Raw genomic sequence first — 19794 nt, forward strand, 5'->3', positions numbered from 1 at the left:
TATGACCTTAAATTGGAACAATTAAAGTCATAAACCAGGGGTGTTTAAAAAAATTCTCCGAGAGCTTATTTCAGTAAAATCAAAGTACACCAGGGCCAACTTGACATCCTTCCATTATCATTTGTTAAATACAGGATCATTTTAACATTTTGGCTAGTTAAGTTTTTTGGGGAGGAGGAAACATTAGCTGACCTTATTGATATAAATCATTTATTCATAGACAAAAAAATCAATCAATGTTAAAGAGGTGACATGGTACTGGATTTGTCTTGACCTTTTAATGGCTGTAATACACTATGGTAGCTTTCCAGAGCAATGTACATTAGAGTCTGCCTAATTGTATTTACACTCATCACATGACGAATGGGAAGAGGGCAACATGTAGGAGTGATAAAAGAATAAAATAGGTCTGATTTGCTCCAAGGTTAACCTTGAAGGCAGGACTCTCTATCATGAAATACAGCGCCATTCCACACCAGACCATTGTATTACTGACCTTATTTAGAGACCTAGCCATTACAACATTGACAGTTTTGTGGCACAGCCTTTATCAAATAAGCTGTTTCAAGGTTTTACGACCTCCGAGAAGAAAATCACCCAGTGTATAAAGCCGTTAATCAATACCAATGAGGCGAGTAATATACAGTGCAAGGGACATCTTTATTTCATCGACATGCATACAGTGTGTCTGAGACTATAAAAGTAGAAGTCGTAATTTTATTGTCGATAAAATCAAACCAATAAAGGGTTTGTTCTTAAATAAACACTGAACATCCATAATCTGGATCAGAGATTTCTGACAGAGTTGCGTGGGTTTTTTCCAGGTACTCTGGTTTCCTCTCACATCCCCAAAAGATTTGCTGAGTAGGCTGGTTGAACACTCGAAATTGGCCCAGCGTATGACATCCCAACGACATGCATGTCAGGCTGGTTGGACACTCTAAATTGGCCCTAAGTATGAGGTTGTCCATCTGCTTGTGCCCTGCGATTCGCTGGTCACCCTTATAACCCTTGTGAGGATTAGCGTTATGCCATAACGCCCAGTGCTGGACCATCAGGGCCTGCAAGGCCTTCTCTACTGGCCTAAAAAAATATCTGAATCACAGACTGATGGGATTCGGACAACTCCGAAGCAGGGCAGGCTCGACTTTCAACATTAGCTTCGATGGCGATAGAAAAGAAGGAGGAAAGAAAGGAGCATGGATTTTGTGTACAGATAAAAATGATTTTTGGTGAGTAAAATATGGCCATATTCCTAAATAATATTTCAATTGTATGAGGTTATTATTGATGCTTTTTTACATGTGTCGCAGCTGTAGCTGCAGTAAAGGTTTTATAGCAATAAAATAGTTTTTGAGGATTGGATTGATTCAGAAATAGCACTGAGGGGTCGGTTTTAAATTCTCGGCCTGCCCATGCGATAGTGGATAAATAAACATTATTTCTTACAAATCGTATGTGATTGTTCATCTGTTACCGTGAATGACAGTAAGAATAAGCAAATGCTTTGTCATAGAATGGTAAAGCTAATATTCACCCATTCATTGACTGTGTTAATTGCTCATTGAGATTATATTGTTTATCTTTCTATTTGATTGCCTCACTCCTCAGATTGATGAAATCACATCCTAAATTGTCTTGGATTAACTCCAGTTTGACTGAGACATTAAACTGGATGAGCAATACAGATGAAGTGATGGTCTGATGTTAATCCTCTATTTGTGCTATTATCAATAGGAGTGACCATTAATTTTAGAGTCCCTTCCAATTTCGGGCAGGGACTCATATAAACAAATAATTTTGGAGACATGTTCTTAAATACAAATTCACTGTGGGATTCATGACACGTGCGTACCAGCCAATTTTCATTGCATCACCATCTACGGTACCCCGTCGGCGAAACGTCTTTAGGCGAATCATCCTGTCACGACCATCGGTACTCGGATGATTCGCCTAAAGACGTTTCGCCGACGGGCGGTCCATTCGGCGACCTGTCTGTCTGTCAAACATCCGTCGGCAAAACGTCTTTAGGCGAATCATCCGGTCACGACCATCTACTATAATGTAACAAAATGTCCACCAGTTTGATCCATTCAAGATGATACAGGAAGTTTGAAAATTACTATGTGAGAGTTTGTATCATGGGAAAACCTGCTAAACAAAGACACATATCATTCTAAATTAATTGCAATGTTTATTTAGAGACTGTGGCACGAAACATTAATGTCCAACAATGTGCTTAAATGCTTAAATAAGAGTTTAGCAGTGAAGAATAACCCCCAGAATAAACATTTGTAGGTGATAAAATTGATGAAATTAGATTTGGAAATCAAAGTCCATGAATGAGTGAATTAACAAATTTGTTTTATCCATCTAATATTGGCATTCACATACCAACTCTACATTTAATCAGAACGATGCAGGCAGGGTTTTGATGGATGTATGGATGTAGTATGTATAGATGGATGGGATAGGCAGGCAGGGAGGGAGGGAGTGATGGATAGATGGAGAGAGAAAGAGTGAGAGAGGGAGAGATGGAGGGTGAAAGAGAAAGGGAGATGGAGAGAGATGGAAAAGGGGGAGGGAGCGAGAGAGCGAGACAGAGATGCTCTTGTTAAGATCATGTTATATGTATGGTCATCAATCCCCACAGTGCTTTTTCTACTGAAGAGTCATTAAAGGCAGAGAACCTCTCACCTTAAGAAATCTGACATCTCAGATGTTGACGCTGACAACCGAGAAGATCCAAATGTGTGTTATCTTCTCGTGGTTTTCCCCAGGGGATGGGTGATCTTTCACCAGATGGTACCGTAGTTTGTGGTTTGGCCATAAAACACAGCTGAATCAAAATCCCTTGCATTTTTGTTATTTAAAGAAATTGGCACAGGTATGTAGTGTTCATAATTATATTTATGATGCCCTTTATGGTAAGATCCAGGGCAGCTTCGTGCATTTAGATTCAAATTCTTATGCAAAGTTTATGAGCAGACAGGACATGTTGGACATCCTAAATGAAAGTTTAATGAGTATACAGTATCTAGGACAAGTTGTATGGAAAGAACAGATTCAAGTTTGACCATACTGCTTTTGAATTAATGTTCCCTGTCGGATCATGGAGGCACAGTGAGAGACAGGCAGTGAATTTGCATACACTAAAACTTTAATCTCATCAGAGTCGACTGGTTTTACCTTCCTTAATCTCTGTTCATTTTCCCTGCGCACGGTCAAAGTTACAATAGACAACGCAGGCAGAAAGCCTAAAAGATACGTTGCGAGAGGGAAATAAATTATGAATATTGGCAAGTACCAGGGCATTAATCTGAAGGTGTCTTGAGTCACCTGTTATCATCTTAAATCACTCGTTGACTGCTTAGTGTAAACCCCTTTGACAAGTTCTTTCTCTGTTCCTGTAATAATGAGTCCACGTGTCACTGTCTTTTATCAGTTCACTCTTTTTCCAATTTCAAGTAATTCAGCCTTGTTCAAACCACAAAAAAACATCTTGGGTAGATTTTTACTGTTTGCTATGACAAGAGAACACTTGCTAGCCATTTTGAGTCAGCATTCAGATGACTTCATGGCCAGGAAGGATCCTGATGAAGATCAGAAGAACAGTTCTGACTAGCCCTTGCTGTTTAGTTTGTTTTGTTCCGTGCATCCTTGTTAGGGTTTTGGAAGTGTGCCATGCCTGTTATATGTAAATAATATTGCAGGTGCAATGAGAAAGGCAATTTGGTGAAGAAGAGAAGCCCCTCTATATTCACTTAAATACTTCCAAATTGAAAAAAATGCATTTAATGAAAAACAAAAATTGTAGCTGTTATCTTTTCTTTGTGATCTGGCAAACTTTAAATAGCAAATGATACTGGTCTGAAGCAAATACTGATGAAAAGCCATTACTCTTAATCTAAAATAGACATTCTTATCTTAAATCAATCATCTTGGCTCAGTCATTTTTAAGCAACTTGCCCACCTCATTTCAGGACCTCAGGCAAATGCTCAAACTTTACTTTCTCAATGAAGGGAGGATTTAGGAAATCTTCAAAGTATTTCTTCCATCACTCGACCACATATGCTCAGTTAAGCCTCATAGGCTTACCCGCAATGTTCAGTGTTTTGTCAAGACACTGTTTCCCCTTTGTAGGGTGTTGGATGATTTGCCCACCAACCTCTTAAAGTCTGTTGTTTCAGCTACCGCTCGGTTGCACTTCGCTTGGGCTGGGAGCTCCCATCAGCTGCTTCAGGAGTCCTCTAAACTTGCCACGGTTGGTAGGACACGTTCTTCTACATCTGTGAACATCAATTAAACAAAGGACTAAATGATATCAAAAATATAAAAATCCAACCAGACAAGCATTTGAAAAAATGTTTGCATAATTTTATTCATTCATCTTCCAAGCCACTCATCCTTACAAGGGTCACGTGGGTGCTGGAGCCTATCTCAGCCAACTGTGAGAAGTAGACATGGGACACCCTGAAGCAGTTGCCAGCCAATCGCAGGGCATTAGGAGACGAACAACCAGTTACACGCACACTCATACCTTGGGACAATTTAGAGATTTCAACTAGCCAACATCCATGCTTTTACGTTATGTGAAGAAACTGGGGTAACTGGAGAAAAGCCACGCAAGCTCAGGGAAAACATGCAAACCACACAAGATGAATAACTCTGAGGTAGACATGCTGACAACTCATCCAATGTGCCGACTCATAATTTCACTCATAATTAAATATTCTGTACCCGCATAGTGTAGTGAGTCAAATGGCATAATTTCCCTCTCCAAACACAATAACAACAACCACTTGTTCCTGTCTCATGGTAAAAGATTAATCCAAATTTCCATGAAGAATACAATAGAAGGGCCCTTATATCGCATGGTAAACAATCAGTTACTCAAATGTAATTTTCCTTAAATTTAGTTTGTCTATTCTTAAAAAGGGCGGCGCCCTGAGTTAGTGGTTAGCGCGTCAGCCTCACAGTTCTGGGGTCCTGGGTTCAAATCCACTTTGCATGTTCCCCCCAGGCCTGCGTGGGTTTTCTCTGGGTAGTACTCTCGTTTCCTCCCATATAGGCTCCAGCGCCCCCATGAGGAACTTAGCAATGAGCCAAAAGGTCTGCCACAAACATCAGACTTCGGTCAGTCAAAATCCTCAACATTAAGACATGACATTGCATAAATTGTACAATTCTTTAAAAACAGTAACTACCAGTCTATAACAGGGGTGGGCAAACTATTCTACAAAGGGCCGCAGTGGTTGTGGGCTTTGGTTCCAACTTCTAATGAGGAAACCTTTCCACAAATCTGGTATGTTAGAAGTGCAATCAGTGGATTGCAGTCAGTTGCTTCTTGTTCCGGCAGAAACATAATTGGTTAAACTCTGTGCTGGATCTGTTGGAACAAAACTCTGCAACCAAAGCGGGCCCCCAGGACTGCTTTGCTCACCCCTGGTCTATAATATGAACCAGAAAATGTTCATAAAATATTGAGTTAATGTTATTTTAAGACAAGCAGACCTTCTTAGAGTACTAAACATTGTCTACATATGCACAATATCCCTCTTGGTGCTGCTGCCACAAAACAACTTTCTGGCCTCATTATGAAGTGAGCTGAATTGGACACTGAGGGCTTATTTATTCTTCTTAGTACTCTTAGCTGGGATATTTGTTGGGGCCTATTTTATCTAAAAGAAAAAACAAAACGTATTAACCTCGTTTGCTGTCCCTGACAGCAACAGCTTTATTTCCACTGTGAGGACTTGGAGCAATTATTCGCTGTCAGTCTTTTATTGCTGCCAATGCCATTACAAAATGATCATCCATTGCAATCCCTCCAAGTTCAAAGGGATTGGTTGCCGAATGTCATATGGGCAACCTAATGGGTTGATTACATTATACAAAGAATGTGACTGAGTAGTTATAAGTATCCAACATTTTTATTTTCAAAACACGCTTATGTATTGTTCTGGTGGAAAAATATACCAAACAGTATTTAATGTTTTTGCAAGTTTTTTTTATTTAATTACAATTTCAGTTCGCACAGGTACATTTACATGGTTGATTTGAATTTGTTATTTTGCACAAAATTAAGTTATGGAGAAAAATACCAAAGAGTACTGCTTGATTTCAATTAGTTTAAAATAAAAAAAGAAGCTAACTGAGCCGATTAGGTTTGGATGTCATTGTGATTTAGATATTTATTGCATTATGAAGTGCCTCTATTTCTAGTTTGTGATTTTTTTTCATAGCCCAATCACAAATGGCTGAGGGCCAATGTTGCAACTATGTTCATCATTACACCCACCTTACTAGAAGATACCCCTGTATGGTGACTAACTTCAAACCTGGCTGAGTCATGACAAGAAATGAAATTGGGAATGTCACCAATTGACTCCTTCACACCAATAACTGGGCTTTTTATGTCTCCTTTAAGAGCCAGGTGCAATTTGTCTGCACTGTTTGTCCTCTTCCCTTTAGAAAAATAAACTGGCACTGACTGGTTAGGGGAACCGACTTAACAAAATCCATGATCTGCAATGGGAAATGGGTAATAGGAAACCGGTCTTCCATCCGATCACTCTTGACTTTACTGCATAGCATTTGGGTGTCATTTAATTTCAAACAATGCACTGTATTTTCACTAGATCTACAGCATGAATACACTTCAACAGTCTGACAGGAAATGCATAGTTCTTGTTCCTAAGTGTCTGAAAATGTCGAATGTATATTTGCTTTGGTGACATTGCAGATTTCTTTCCCCACAAGGGATTCATTTATGATGTGGATACCATTCCTTGGTCTTCCCTCAGCTTGAGAAGAAACTGTTGCGGAATCTTGATGCTGCAGAACCTACAGCGTTATATTAAGAGGGCATAAAAAGTGTGTGCAGAAGGGAGGGGTTCCTTGCAATAGCAGAGTAATATACATACAGTCATTCCTCCCCCACTTTGCGGCTTCAATGCATCACAGTATTTTCCCTACATATCCAAAATCCCCCCCAAAAAAATCAAAACTTGCATGTATGCATGCAGAAAGCTAATAAATTGGCTTATACGCGGGATCAGGATCTATTTTTCTTTAGAGAAACATTTTATTTTTTGTGTAAAAAATGGAATGGAATGGAATACAATATGCCGCAGTTTTTAAAAGCAGTTTTGTCAGTTTAGCTGTTCCCATTGACATTGTCTGTGAGGGTACAGTATTTATCATCATGTTTATGAAGAATATTCTTTATATACGGGTCTATGTTCATTTTTTCTCTACATCCAATACTTCCTTTTCAATTCTGTTTCAATGACCGTGTTTCTTGGGAAAATGGGATGTACGTCACAGTTGTTTTTTTTCAAGCAAAAGCTGCCAACTTTTCTTAGCCCGGTGCATTCAGCACAAACATTGTATATACGACAGGGCCACGCGGTGTCCATTTTGCTATTAGCATACCTGTCAACCTCTGCCGATAACTGCCCTTATAAATGATTATGATTCCCCTTACAAACCCCCCAAAAAACCTTACAAACACCGTACGAGTCGTACGGTGTTTGTAAGGTTTTTTTTATCGGCAGAGGTTGACAGGTATGTATTAGACATCCACAAAAGCATGAAGAAAGATAGACTGCACTGTTTGTCCTCTTCCCTTTAGAAAAATAAAGAAGGATGGATTTTGATTACAGCTTGTTGCAATTCTCCAACGCCATTCTGCTTTATGCTTTCTTTTCTCCATTTTCATTACATTTGGTTGCCCTGATTGCAAGGACATCTCAACTTTACATTGAGAGCTCAACAACACAATTGGAACGTGAGAGTTTTCAAAACATGTAGACAATCTCATCACTGTAGTCAAAACAGAAGGCACAGGCACTCCAAGATGCCTTGGCACATCTTTTTTTGAATAAGTATAAACAAAACAAACGTCCTTTAAGTGGTGGCAAGAAATGAAAAGGGTGACTCTTTGTCCAAAGCAAGAATGCATTCATTTTCAGGAAAAGCTTACGGTAAATGTAGCAAATGTATGAAAAATGATAATTGTGTGCATAAATCTTACACGTGGCAAAGAAGCCGACCTAGGACAACTTCTTATGAATATTAACTATGATAGGGCAAAACTCTGTGGAATAGCACATAGCCTGTAACCACAACAACAATGCATACTGTGTTTTCAAGCTGTCTACTAAAGAAATCGCCTGTATAAATATAGTTCTGCATTGCACTATACAGAAAGGTCAAACAAGATGCTACTCTGCTGTGGTGCAAGCATGTCAAGACAGTGAAGCATAGAAGATCCAAAGTGAACGACCCTGTAAAACAGAAAATGAGAGATATCTCCATTAAGCACTCGCTCATGACAAGTGAACAAAACAGAATTTCTGTCTGCAAAGCCTACCTTATGAGCCTTTTTTGTATTTTAAGAAACCCTTTACACGTGTCTATTCTAAGATTTTTTTAGAAGCTAACTTTGAACACTTTGAGTTTCAAGTTATTAATTATACGCTAGACTATCTGCTTTTGACAAAATAAAATGAAAGGAAAGTTAAATGGTTTTTTTCTGCCAAATATCTCTATTTGGTTATGTAATTGTTACAATGTTAAACCAGTCAACTTTACTTTGACTGATATTACCTGAAGTTTTTGGTTAAAAACAAATTGAAACTATTGAGTTAAAATTCAAATTGAGATATCTGTCTTTGGAAATTAACTCTTCATTTGATTAACTGAGATGTGGATAAACATCAGTTCAGGGTAGTAGGGTCAGGTAAATGTTTGCTTTCGACCCGGCCTTTATATTTATTATTTTAATCAAAACTATAGAGCTCCAGTAAAAATGTTTCATAGGAGCTGGGAAAAAAAGAATAAAATACAGACTGGATTGTAAACAAGCTGATTGTAAAGAAACTGATTTTCAAATTTAAAAAAAACAAATTTATGAGCAGCCAGGAGATTCTAAAACACTGAAGATTGAAAGTCAAAGCTCTGTCATTTTAAACAAACACTTTATTTTTTATTGGTTAATTCTGGATGTTCATAGCACACACACATACACGCAAAATTGCCACTAAACTGCATTTTGTGTTATTACAAATCAAATGTATGTTTTGGTCATTTCATCACTTGCTTTGTATGTACAGACGCTCCCCTACTTACGAACGCAATTGGTTCCGAGCGATTGTTCATAGGTTGAATTTGTTTGTAAGTTGATTCAGTGCTATATTTTGTATTATAATTTATGTTTAAGGCCGATATAAGTATATTGAAGGTTTATATAAGTGCATTTGTATGTTTAAGGCTTGTATAAGTAACACGCATTGGTTTGTACTAAAAAAAAAAAAATTAATAAAATGGAGAGAATATGTACAGTACTGTAGAGAGAGAGAGAGATTTATGTATTAGAAACTGGCCAAAAGAAGCGACCTAATGACGATTGCACAGTTTTCTTCTTTTTTTCATCATAAATGATGCGGTAGCACTGTATGACATCATTCAATTGATTTGCAAACTTTGTGCAACGTTCAATATTTTGGTCCTGCTGCTCGATCTTTCTGTTTATAAATGGTACTGACGGCCGAACGATTCAATGCCCGTGAAACACTCACCACTCTCACGCGCATCAAGCTTCGTTATTATTGCCACTCGTTTCAAATGAAATGGCTTGCCTCTTCCTTGCAACTCCCTCAATAGAAGCCTTTAGCTTTTTACCAACCATATTCAATATTGGATGCATGAGATATTTAATTATACAAATGAAAAAGGTTCTTTGCACACTGGAGATACATTCACGCAATTCCGCACTGCAACGAAGAAGAAGGTAGATGCTGGGTGAGCTGAGCTCTCACAGCGCCAGGCGTCGGTATTAGCGGCGGAAAGAAGTACTACTCCGAAAAAGGCGCGAAATACAAAATTGGACTTGCGAACATTTTTGGACTTAAACGCAATTTGCAGACATGTTCGTATGTACCGTTGTTCGTAAGTTGAATGTTCGTAAGTAGTGGAGCGTCTGTATATGGTAAGGCTTTTTTCTTTAAAAAATCGACATAGTATAGTAAGGCTAAGAAAGTCGGAGAATAAATCTGACTTCTGATTCTTCTCCTAGTTATTGCTGTGGTCCAGTGGCAAAAATATTGGTTCAGAACTTGAGGTGGGAATCAGGAGTGAGTTCAATTCCACTCTTTGCAATTCACAAATTGTTTATTGAGGTAATGAAAAGGATAAATATAACTTCCAATCACTTCATTTCAGAAGTCACTGTGGTCCAGTTGCAAAGACAAACGGTCAGAACTTCTGGTGGACTCAACTTCAAATCAGGAGTGAGTTCAATTCCACTCTTTGCAATTCTCAAATTGTTTATTGAGGTAATGAAAAGGATAGATATAACTTCCAATCAAATCATTTCAGAAGTCACTGTGGTCCAGTGGCAAAGGTAATGGGTCAGAACTTCAGGTGGACTCAAGTTCAAATCAGGAATGAGTTCAATTCCACTCTTTGCAATTCTCAAATTGTTTATTGAGGTAATGAAAAGGATAGATATAACTTCCAATCACATCATTTCAGAAGTCACTGTGGTCCAGTGGCAAAGATAATGGGTCAGAACTTCAGGTGGACTCAAGTTCAAATCAGGAATGAGTTCATTTCCACTCTTTGCAATTCTCAAATTGTTTATTGAGGTGATGAAAAGGATAGATATAACTTCCAATCACATCATTTCAGAAGTCACTGTGGTCCAGTGGCAAAGACAATGGGTCAGAACTTCAGGTGGGCTCAAGTTCAAATCAGGAATGAGTTCAATTCCACTCTTTGCAATTCTCAAATTGTTTATTGAGGTGATGAAAAGCATAGATATAACTTCCAATCACATCATTTCAGAAGTCACTGTGGTCCAGTGGCAAAGACAATGGGTCAGAACTTCAGGTGGGCTCAAGTTCAAATCAGGAATGAGTTCAATTCCACTCTTTGCAATTCTCAAATTGTTTATTTAGGTAATGAAAAGGATAAATATAACTTCCAATCATGTATAGGCGGGCCGCCTCGTGGTGTAGTGGGTAAGTCACCTGCCTGCGACGTGGGTGTCGAGGGTTCACGTCCCGGTGTCACCAGTCAACGACTGTATGGTGTCGGCAGTCGGCCGAAGGCCGACTGTCGAACACCACCAGGAACCCCCCCCCTCCCAACTGTCTTCCGAAGGCTGACCGGAAATATTGTTTTGCTGAAAAAAATGACTAAGTCTTTATTTGAATGAAAAAAGGATTACCCATTTACTGAACTACTAGTGTAGTGATTAGTCAAACGAGAGCGGGATTCGAACCCCATCTCCCACATGGCAGTCAAATCCACTAACTTGAGGTCTGTCTGAACCATTGTCTTTGCCACTGGACCACAGTGACTTCTGAAATGAGATGATTGGAAGTTATATTTATCATTTTCATCACCTCAATAAACAATTTGAGATTTGCAAAGAGTGGAATCAAACTCACTTCTGATTTGAACTTGAGGCCATCTGAAGTTCTGACCCATTGTCTTTGCCACTGCACCACTGTAAAGTTGGAAGTTGTATTTATCCTTTTCATTACCTCAATAAACAATTTGAGAATTGCAACGAGTGGAATTGAACTCACTCCTGATTCCCACCTCATGTTCTGACCCAATGATTTTGCCAGTGGACCACAGCAACAACTAGAAGGTGAAGAATCAGAAGTCAGATTTATTCTCCGACTCTCTTAGCCTTACTTGCTGTCATTTTTTAAAGAAAAAAAGCCTTACTATACTATGTCGTTTTTTAAGAAAAGAAGCCTTACTATACAATATCGTTTTTTAAGAAAAAAAGGCTTCCTCTACTATGTCGTTTTTCAAGAAAAAAAGCCATGCTATACTATGTCGTTTTTTAGGGAAAAAAAGCCTTACTATACTATGTCGTTTTTTAAAGGAAAAAAGCCATACTATACTATGTCGTTTTTTAGGGGGGAAAGCCATACTATACTATGTCGTTTTTTAGGGAAAAAGTCTTCCTCGACTATGTCGTTTTTCAAGAAAAAAAGCCATGCTATACTATGTCGTTTTTTAGGGGGGAAAGCCATACTATACTATGTCGTTTTTTAGGGAAAAAGTCTTCCTCGACTATGTCGTTTTTCAAGAAAAAAAGCCATGCTATACTATGTCGTTTTTTAGGGGGGAAAAGCCATACTATACTATGTCGTTTTTTAAGAAAAAAAGCCTTACTATACTATGTCGTTTTTTAAGAAAAAAAGCCATACTATACTATGTCGTTTTTTAAAGGAAAAAAGCCATACTATACTACGTCGTTTTTTAGGGGGAAAAGCCATACTATACTATGTCGTTTTTTCGGGGGAAAGCCTTCCTCTACTATGTCGTTTTTCAAGAAAAAAAGCCATGCTATACTATGTCGTTTTTTTAGGGGAAAAAAGCCATACTATACTATGTCGTTTTTTTAGGAAAAAAAGCCTTACTATACTATGTCGTTTTTTAAGAAAAAAAGCCTTACTATACATGGTCTTTTTTAAACAAAAAAGCCTTACTATACATGGTCATTTTTTAAGAAAAAAGCCTTACTATACATGGTCTTTTTAAAGACAAAAAAGCCTTACTATACTGTGTCATTTTTAAAGAAAATAAGCCTTACTATACTATGTCGTCTTTAAAGAAAAAAGCCTATACTATGTTGTTTTTTAAGAAAAAAGCCTTACTATACTATGTCGTTTTTTACGAAAAAAAGCCTTACAATACTATGTCGTTTTTTTAAGAAAAAAGCCTTACAATACTATGTCATTTTTTAAGAAAAAAAGCCTTACTCTACTATGTCGTCTTTTAAGAAAAACGCTTTACTGTACATGGTCGTTTTTTTTAAATAAAAAAGCCTTACTATACATGGTCATTTTTTAATAAAAACCCTTAATATACATGGTCATTTTTAAAGAAAAAAGCCTGACTATATATACATAGTATTTATTTTTTAAACAAATAAAAGCTTTACTTTACATAGACCACTTTTTTAAAAAGAAAAAGCCTTACGATGTCCAGCCATTCAAGTCATTTTGCATGCCAGCTTTACGTTTGTACCAAATCTCGGGGTATTCTTTGCTCAGTTATGAAGCACGTCTAATAAGATGAATAAATATTTGACATTATCGTCGACAAGGAAAAAGAGTGTCGCCAAACTTTCGTCAAAACATATACAGACGCTCCCCTACTTACGAACGCAATTGGTTCCGAGCTGGTTCATAAGTTGAATTTGTTTGTAAGTTGATTCAGTGCTATATTTTGTATTATAATTTATGTTTAAGGCCGATATAAGTATATTGAAGGTTTATATAAGTGCATTTGTATGTTTAAGGCTTGTATAAGTAACACGCATTGGTTTGTACTGAAAAAAACAACATTTAATAAAATGGAGAGAATATGTACAGTACTGTAGAGAGAGAGAGATTTATGTATTAGAAACTGGCCAAAAGAAGCGACCTAATGACGATTGCACAGTTTTCTTCTTTTTTTTCATTATAAATGATGCGGTAGCACTGTATGGCATCATTCAATTGATTTGCAAACTTTGTGCAACGTTCAATATTTGGGTCCTGCTGCTCGATCTTTCTGTTTATAAATGGTACTGACGGTCGAACGATTCAATGCCCGTGAAACGCTTACCACTCTCACGCGCATCAAGCTTCGTTATTATTGCCACTCGTTTCAGAAGAAATGGCTTGCCTCTTCCTTGCAACTCCCTCAATAGAAGCCTTTAGCTTTTTACCAACCATTTTCAATATTGGATGCATGAGATATTTAATGATACAAATGAAAAAGGTTCTTTGCACACTGGAGATACATTCACGCACTTCCGCATTGCAACGAAGAAGAAGGTAGATGCTGGGTGAGCTGAGCTCTCACAGCGCCAGGCGTCGGTATTAGCGGCGGAAAGAAGTACTACTCCGAAAAAGGCGTGAAATACAAAATTGGACTTGCGAACATTTTTGGACTTAAACGCAATTTGCAGACATGTTCGTATGTACCGTTGTTCGTAAGTTGAATGTTCGTAAGTAGGGGAGCGTCTGTACTTGCTTGAGATAGTATGCTAAATATCAAGACCATGCTTGACCTCAAGACCAGTCTAGAGGATCTGATGCGGAGGATCTTAGTCTTTTCCCGGACTGTTTGGACAGTGGACTACGAGTTTCATGTCAAGACCCTTACATTAACTTAATTCATGAGATTTTAAAGTTAATCACAGTATTAAACATTGCACATACACTACATCATAGCAACACAGGACATTTTTTTAATGACTAAACTACGGAAACTTCTTGCTTTATTATTTTTTCCATCCGTTACTGACATCTGAATGCACAAAGAGATTTCTTTTAAGCTAGGTCTGTGGAGATTTGAAGAATGATGTAAGTATAGACATTATGCATCTTCTGAGATTTATTTTACAGATCAAAGGGCCTTCTCTCGATCTCTGAAATAATGAGGAAGGAAACAGTCGGAAATTCACCGCCGCCCCTCCAAAAAAATTACAAAAATAAAAAAAGACCAGACATGCCAGTTTTTTAACTTTAGCTCTAGACTCTATTTCAAGTGCAATCAGTCGAGCTCTGGAAACTTCTGAGATAGAGGCCAGCATAAAATCACAAGGGATTTGATACAAATATTTGAAAGACTGGTAATGACACTTAGGGAAGAGTATGTGAACAAATAATTTGCATGGTGATCTCACCTTTTGCCTCTTCATTGTGGCATCTCCTCCTCACTTGCACATCCCCTAGTTTCTATGGAAACAAGGAGTCTACTCCTTTTGCCTACTTTCAAAGTGCTGCAGCCTTAGAGAGGGTTGAACCACCCCCTGCCAGACTTTTCTTCGAACGCGCCACTGTCACATTAAAATCATACATTTGCATACACTTCACACAGTCATCTTGCTGGCGAATACTGTACTAAATAGAACTGTTTTAAGATCTCTAATAACTTAAATAGCAAACATATGCTCCAGTAACACATGGTATATAGTTGACATTAAATGATTAAAATCCTTCCACACTTGATAATGTGCCTAGTGTTTAATCTTAAGTAGTCCATAAAAACTGCTTGAAATTTCATGAGCTGTGTGTTCAAAACTTTTGCGTGTGTGTGTCCTTTCAGATGTATAGTCCAATAGCCAGTCTATTTTTAACATTCATTCATCTTCTCTATGGTGTATCCTAGCAAGGGTTGCTGGAGACTTTGGGCAAAAAGCTTGCTATACCCTAGACTGGTCAAAAAGCTCGCAATACCCTAAACTGGTCACCAATCAGTCGTAGGGCACAGAAAGAGCGAGGCAACCATTCACACGCTTAATCATACCACAACCAAACGGAAATAAATCCCATGCTTACCCGCACCGAAGTCAGACAAGTGAACCCCTACACCAGGGGTGGGCAAACTATTCCACATAGGGTCACAGTGGGTGCAGGTTTTCATTCCAACCTTTATTTCACCAATCTGATGTCCTACAAGTGCAATCAGTGGATTGCAATCAGGTGCTTCTTGTTTTCTGCAGAAATCTCATTGGTCAAAGTGTCTGCGCTTAATCGGTTGGAACTAAAACCTGTACCCTCGAGGACCGGTTTGGCCACCCTTGCCCCACACCATTAGGTGGTCATTTTTAACATTAGATATAAAATATTAAATTTAAATGCATGATTCATGTCCACCTGTGTGTGGAGTTTGCATGTTCTACCTGAGCCTGTGTGGATTTCCTCTGGGTATTCTGGTTTCCTCCCACATTCCAAAGACTTGCATGGTAGGCTGATTGAACACTCTAAAAAGCCCCTAGGTACGAGTGTGAGTCTGGCCCGGAATCAAATGGAATATGTTCCAGCACCCCCCGTGACCCTAATGAGGATGAAGCAGTTCAGGAAATGAGATGAGATTGGACAATGATTTTGTAATATTTTTGAAGGTGAAGAGTTTATTTAAAACATTTTTCAACAATTTCCTAAACCATGCCACCTACCATATCAAATCATTGAACATTCCACCACAGAAAAATCATGCAAACGTTTCAAAGAAATACTGTCACATTCATTGTTCAATACCAAAACGTTATGGCATTTGTTGTTTCCAAAGCTTGATGAAATACGTATCCCAACTGACATGTGTGGCTGCATTTAGTTTGGAAAGATGTAAGTGTTAGATATGAACCAACATGGGCACACTGTAAGACGACAGATTGCCAATAAACTGTTAAAACATATAGCGTACACTTACTGCTCAGTTTGTGCTTCCTAAGGTCTCCACAGTAAATTTAAAGTAGTTTATTTGGATTTTCTTGCATAAGCTAACTGTGCCACCAACTGTTTTTTTTCTCACCAGCTCCTGCAAATACAGCCGTACTTTGCTATAACCCTTTGTCCAGAATTTTATGATTTACTGAGTGCACTGTGTGTGGGAGGGGGAGCATACACAGACACATAAAATATTCACAGGGGAATTTCCAGTGCTTGAAACATGCTGGTGATTCTTGGCTACCAGCACATATTTGCTTTCATGTACATCTCCCAAAAGGGAATGAAATTCTATGACAATCTTAATATGTTAGAGAAGGTAAAATGAGGCTAAACTGCGTGTTGTAAGAGAGGAGTTTGTGCTGTATGTATATACACAAAGCATATACGTGCATCCAGATGTACTTTATAACCAAGCAACTGCCACGCTTGCCTGTCTGCCAACCCCAAGTCTGTATGTTGAGTTTGTCTGTGTATGTATTTAAGTATAAGAGTGACAGTTGAATGAACGGGCAGACAGACAGGGAAATAAAACAAAGCATACAAGGATATAATCACTGCCAATATCAGACAATCTTTCACGAACCTAATCAACTAAATATTTTTTTTTTCCTCCTCACTCCAAAAGAGTTTGCAAGTCGTCATGTACTAGGCAAAAAGGATTTATTCCAGTACTGAAAAGAATGCAAATCTTGAATATAGTAATATTTCTAAAAGGCCAGTAGAGATAGCGAGTTTCCAGGTATTAACTGATTTGTGGCTGCTTTTATTGCTTTTGTTGCTTTAATTGTTATTCATTCATTTATTTCCAATACCACGCATCCTCCGAAGGGTTGCAGGGGTTACTGGAGCCTAACTAGGCTGACTTCAGGTGAAAGGCAGACTACACCCTAGACCGGTCGAGAGTCAGCCTTAGGGTACACAGAGAGACAAACGACCATAGGCACTCACAATCATATCGCCACCAGCGGGAATCGAGTCCGCGCCTGTCCGCACCGAAATCAGGCGAGTGAACCTCTACACCACAAGGTGGCACTTAAATTGTTACTTTAAAAGAATTAAATATACAATGTATATGTGGCTGTGTCGATTACTGCCGAAGGCTTGTTTATGAATGGGTTGTTGACTGCATATAAACACAGCCAATGTTTTTTGTTTTTTACAAGCTCTGCATTTGTAATGTGATTCAGATACCCCAGCCAACACAAGTAAAAAGTATATTCCTAAACTGAATTTTTTGGGGGAAGAAGGAAGTGACTAAAAATCATCTTGACTGTTGTGCAGGTCTGTTTCAAAGCTGCATAAAGAGGTTGAGGGTTCTTCCACCAGTTATCGAATCTAAATGCTCATGTACCAAATTTTACCAAGCGTACACTATAGCTATTCAAGTTTGTCTTGTTCTTTCTTCTTTCATACTTTATGCCAGTTTCCTGTCTCCGTCACAAAAAGAAGTTTCTTGAAGTGCAGTGCCCTCACATGTCACTAACTCCTAGTGTCATAGACTTTTATCTCAGCCTTCTGTTCCTCTGGCACTAGAGGCAGACAGTAAAGAACAAAGAAGGGAGCTCAATGAATTTAGTGACCCAAATGTCAAAATGTTCAACCTTTGCTACTGATAAAGAGCTCCACAATTTTCTTTTGATCATTAAAAGAAGATAATATCAAAGGAACATGGACACAAATGTTTCAGTTCTATCCATTTACAACCTTTCAGCTAGCAGATATTTTGGGTAGAAGCCACAACTATAAATGCATTAGTGTCCTGTTCTGTTGCATCTGTGTCGACTTGCAATGGTTACTAATGCATGGTAATGCTATTAGTTCAACCTGTCAGTGGTTTATAGGGGTCTATAACCCTACAGGATAATTTGCACACTAATAGAGGTCTCTGACACCTGGATAGTCAATGCACCTGTCAACGTCTGTTTAACTGACTAGCATACTTATTTTGACACAAGGTAAAGGAAGCTTGTTCTTAAAAGCAAAATGACTATAACTATCATGCATCTCTTTTGACACACTGCATTTACAAAGTAATAATAATGATTCTAAATCTATATGTTAGTATTCCAAATATGTTGTTTGTGCAAAAGCGCCTGTAATTCTATTAATATCACCACTTTAAAATATGCTGTCATGATACTTTTAGAAACATTTTGTAAGAAAATATATGTAAGATAATATAAGTTTAGTGTAAGGTTAGATTAAACTTATTTTTGAATATGTCTGCATCGTAATCCAAGTTCATTTAAATTTGTTTATGTTATATTACGATTCACCGATGCAAGCCCGTCTGCGGTTCGCTAGACAGCATTTCGGTGATCCAGAAGAGGATTGGGAGAATGTGTTAACACAGGTTTGGAGGAGAAAGAATACTGACTTGCATCTGAAGAACACCATACCCACTGTGAAGCATGGGGATGGAAACATCATGCTTTGGGGCTGTTTTTCTGCAAAGGGACCAGGACGACTGATCTGTGTAAAGGAAACAATGAATGAGGCCATGCATCGATAGATTTTGAGTGAAACTCTCCTTCCATCAGCAAGGACATTGAAGATGAGACGTGGCTGGGTCTTTCAGCATGACAACGATCCCAAACACACAGCCAGGGCAACAAAGGAGTGGCTTTGTAAAAAGCATTTCAAGGTCCAGGAGTGGCCTAACCAGTTCCCAGATCTCAACCCCATAGAAAATCTTTGGAGGGAGTTGAAAGTCTTTGTTGCCCAACGACAGCCCCAAAACATCACTGCTCTGGAGGAGATGTGCATGGAGGAATGGGCCAAAATACCAGCAACAATGAGTGCAAAGCTTGTGAAGAGTTACAGAAAACGCCTGGCATTCGTTATTGCCAACAAAGGGTACATAGTACACATTGAGATGAACTTTTGGTATTGACCAAATACTTATTTTCCACCATGATTTGCAAATGAATTCTTTAAAAATCAAACAATTTGATTTTCTGTTTTTTTTTCCACATTCTGTCTCTCATGGTTGAGGTTTACCCATGTGGACAATTACAGGCCTCTAATCTTTTCAAGTAGGATAACTTCCAAAATTGGTGGTTGACTAAATACTTATTTGCCCCACTGTATGTATAAACTCTCTCTTTTCCTCAATGTGATCTAAAACAATGTCTCCTTGACGTGGAGAAAAAAAAAGATCCCGCATCTTCCTCTCATTCCATCCATGGACTGACCTACAGGTCACAGGAAGTTCTCAACTGTGATGGACTTGGACTTTTATCTAATTATGTGACAACTTCAAGGAAGGGTGTACTGCCGTGGTCTCATCATGGTGCCTAATATCCCATTCCTTTTCATATTATAGAGCTTTTTGTTCAAAGCAATTCTTTAATGCTCTCTGCACCCATTTTACCCTGGTAAGAGAAAAGTGGAGGAACCAGAAAGGCTATCAAGCAGAAGAGCAGAGGGTTTTTTTTTAATGGAAAAGGATCCTATCTAATAAAAAAGGAGACCTGAAAATGCAATTTAGATTTGATCATCTTCTTTAGGTCTGACATAATGAGTAATAAAATGAAT

Source organism: Stigmatopora argus, chromosome 2 (assembly GCF_051989625.1).
Source record: "Stigmatopora argus isolate UIUO_Sarg chromosome 2, RoL_Sarg_1.0, whole genome shotgun sequence".
NCBI classification, from domain to species: Eukaryota; Metazoa; Chordata; class Actinopteri; order Syngnathiformes; family Syngnathidae; genus Stigmatopora; species Stigmatopora argus.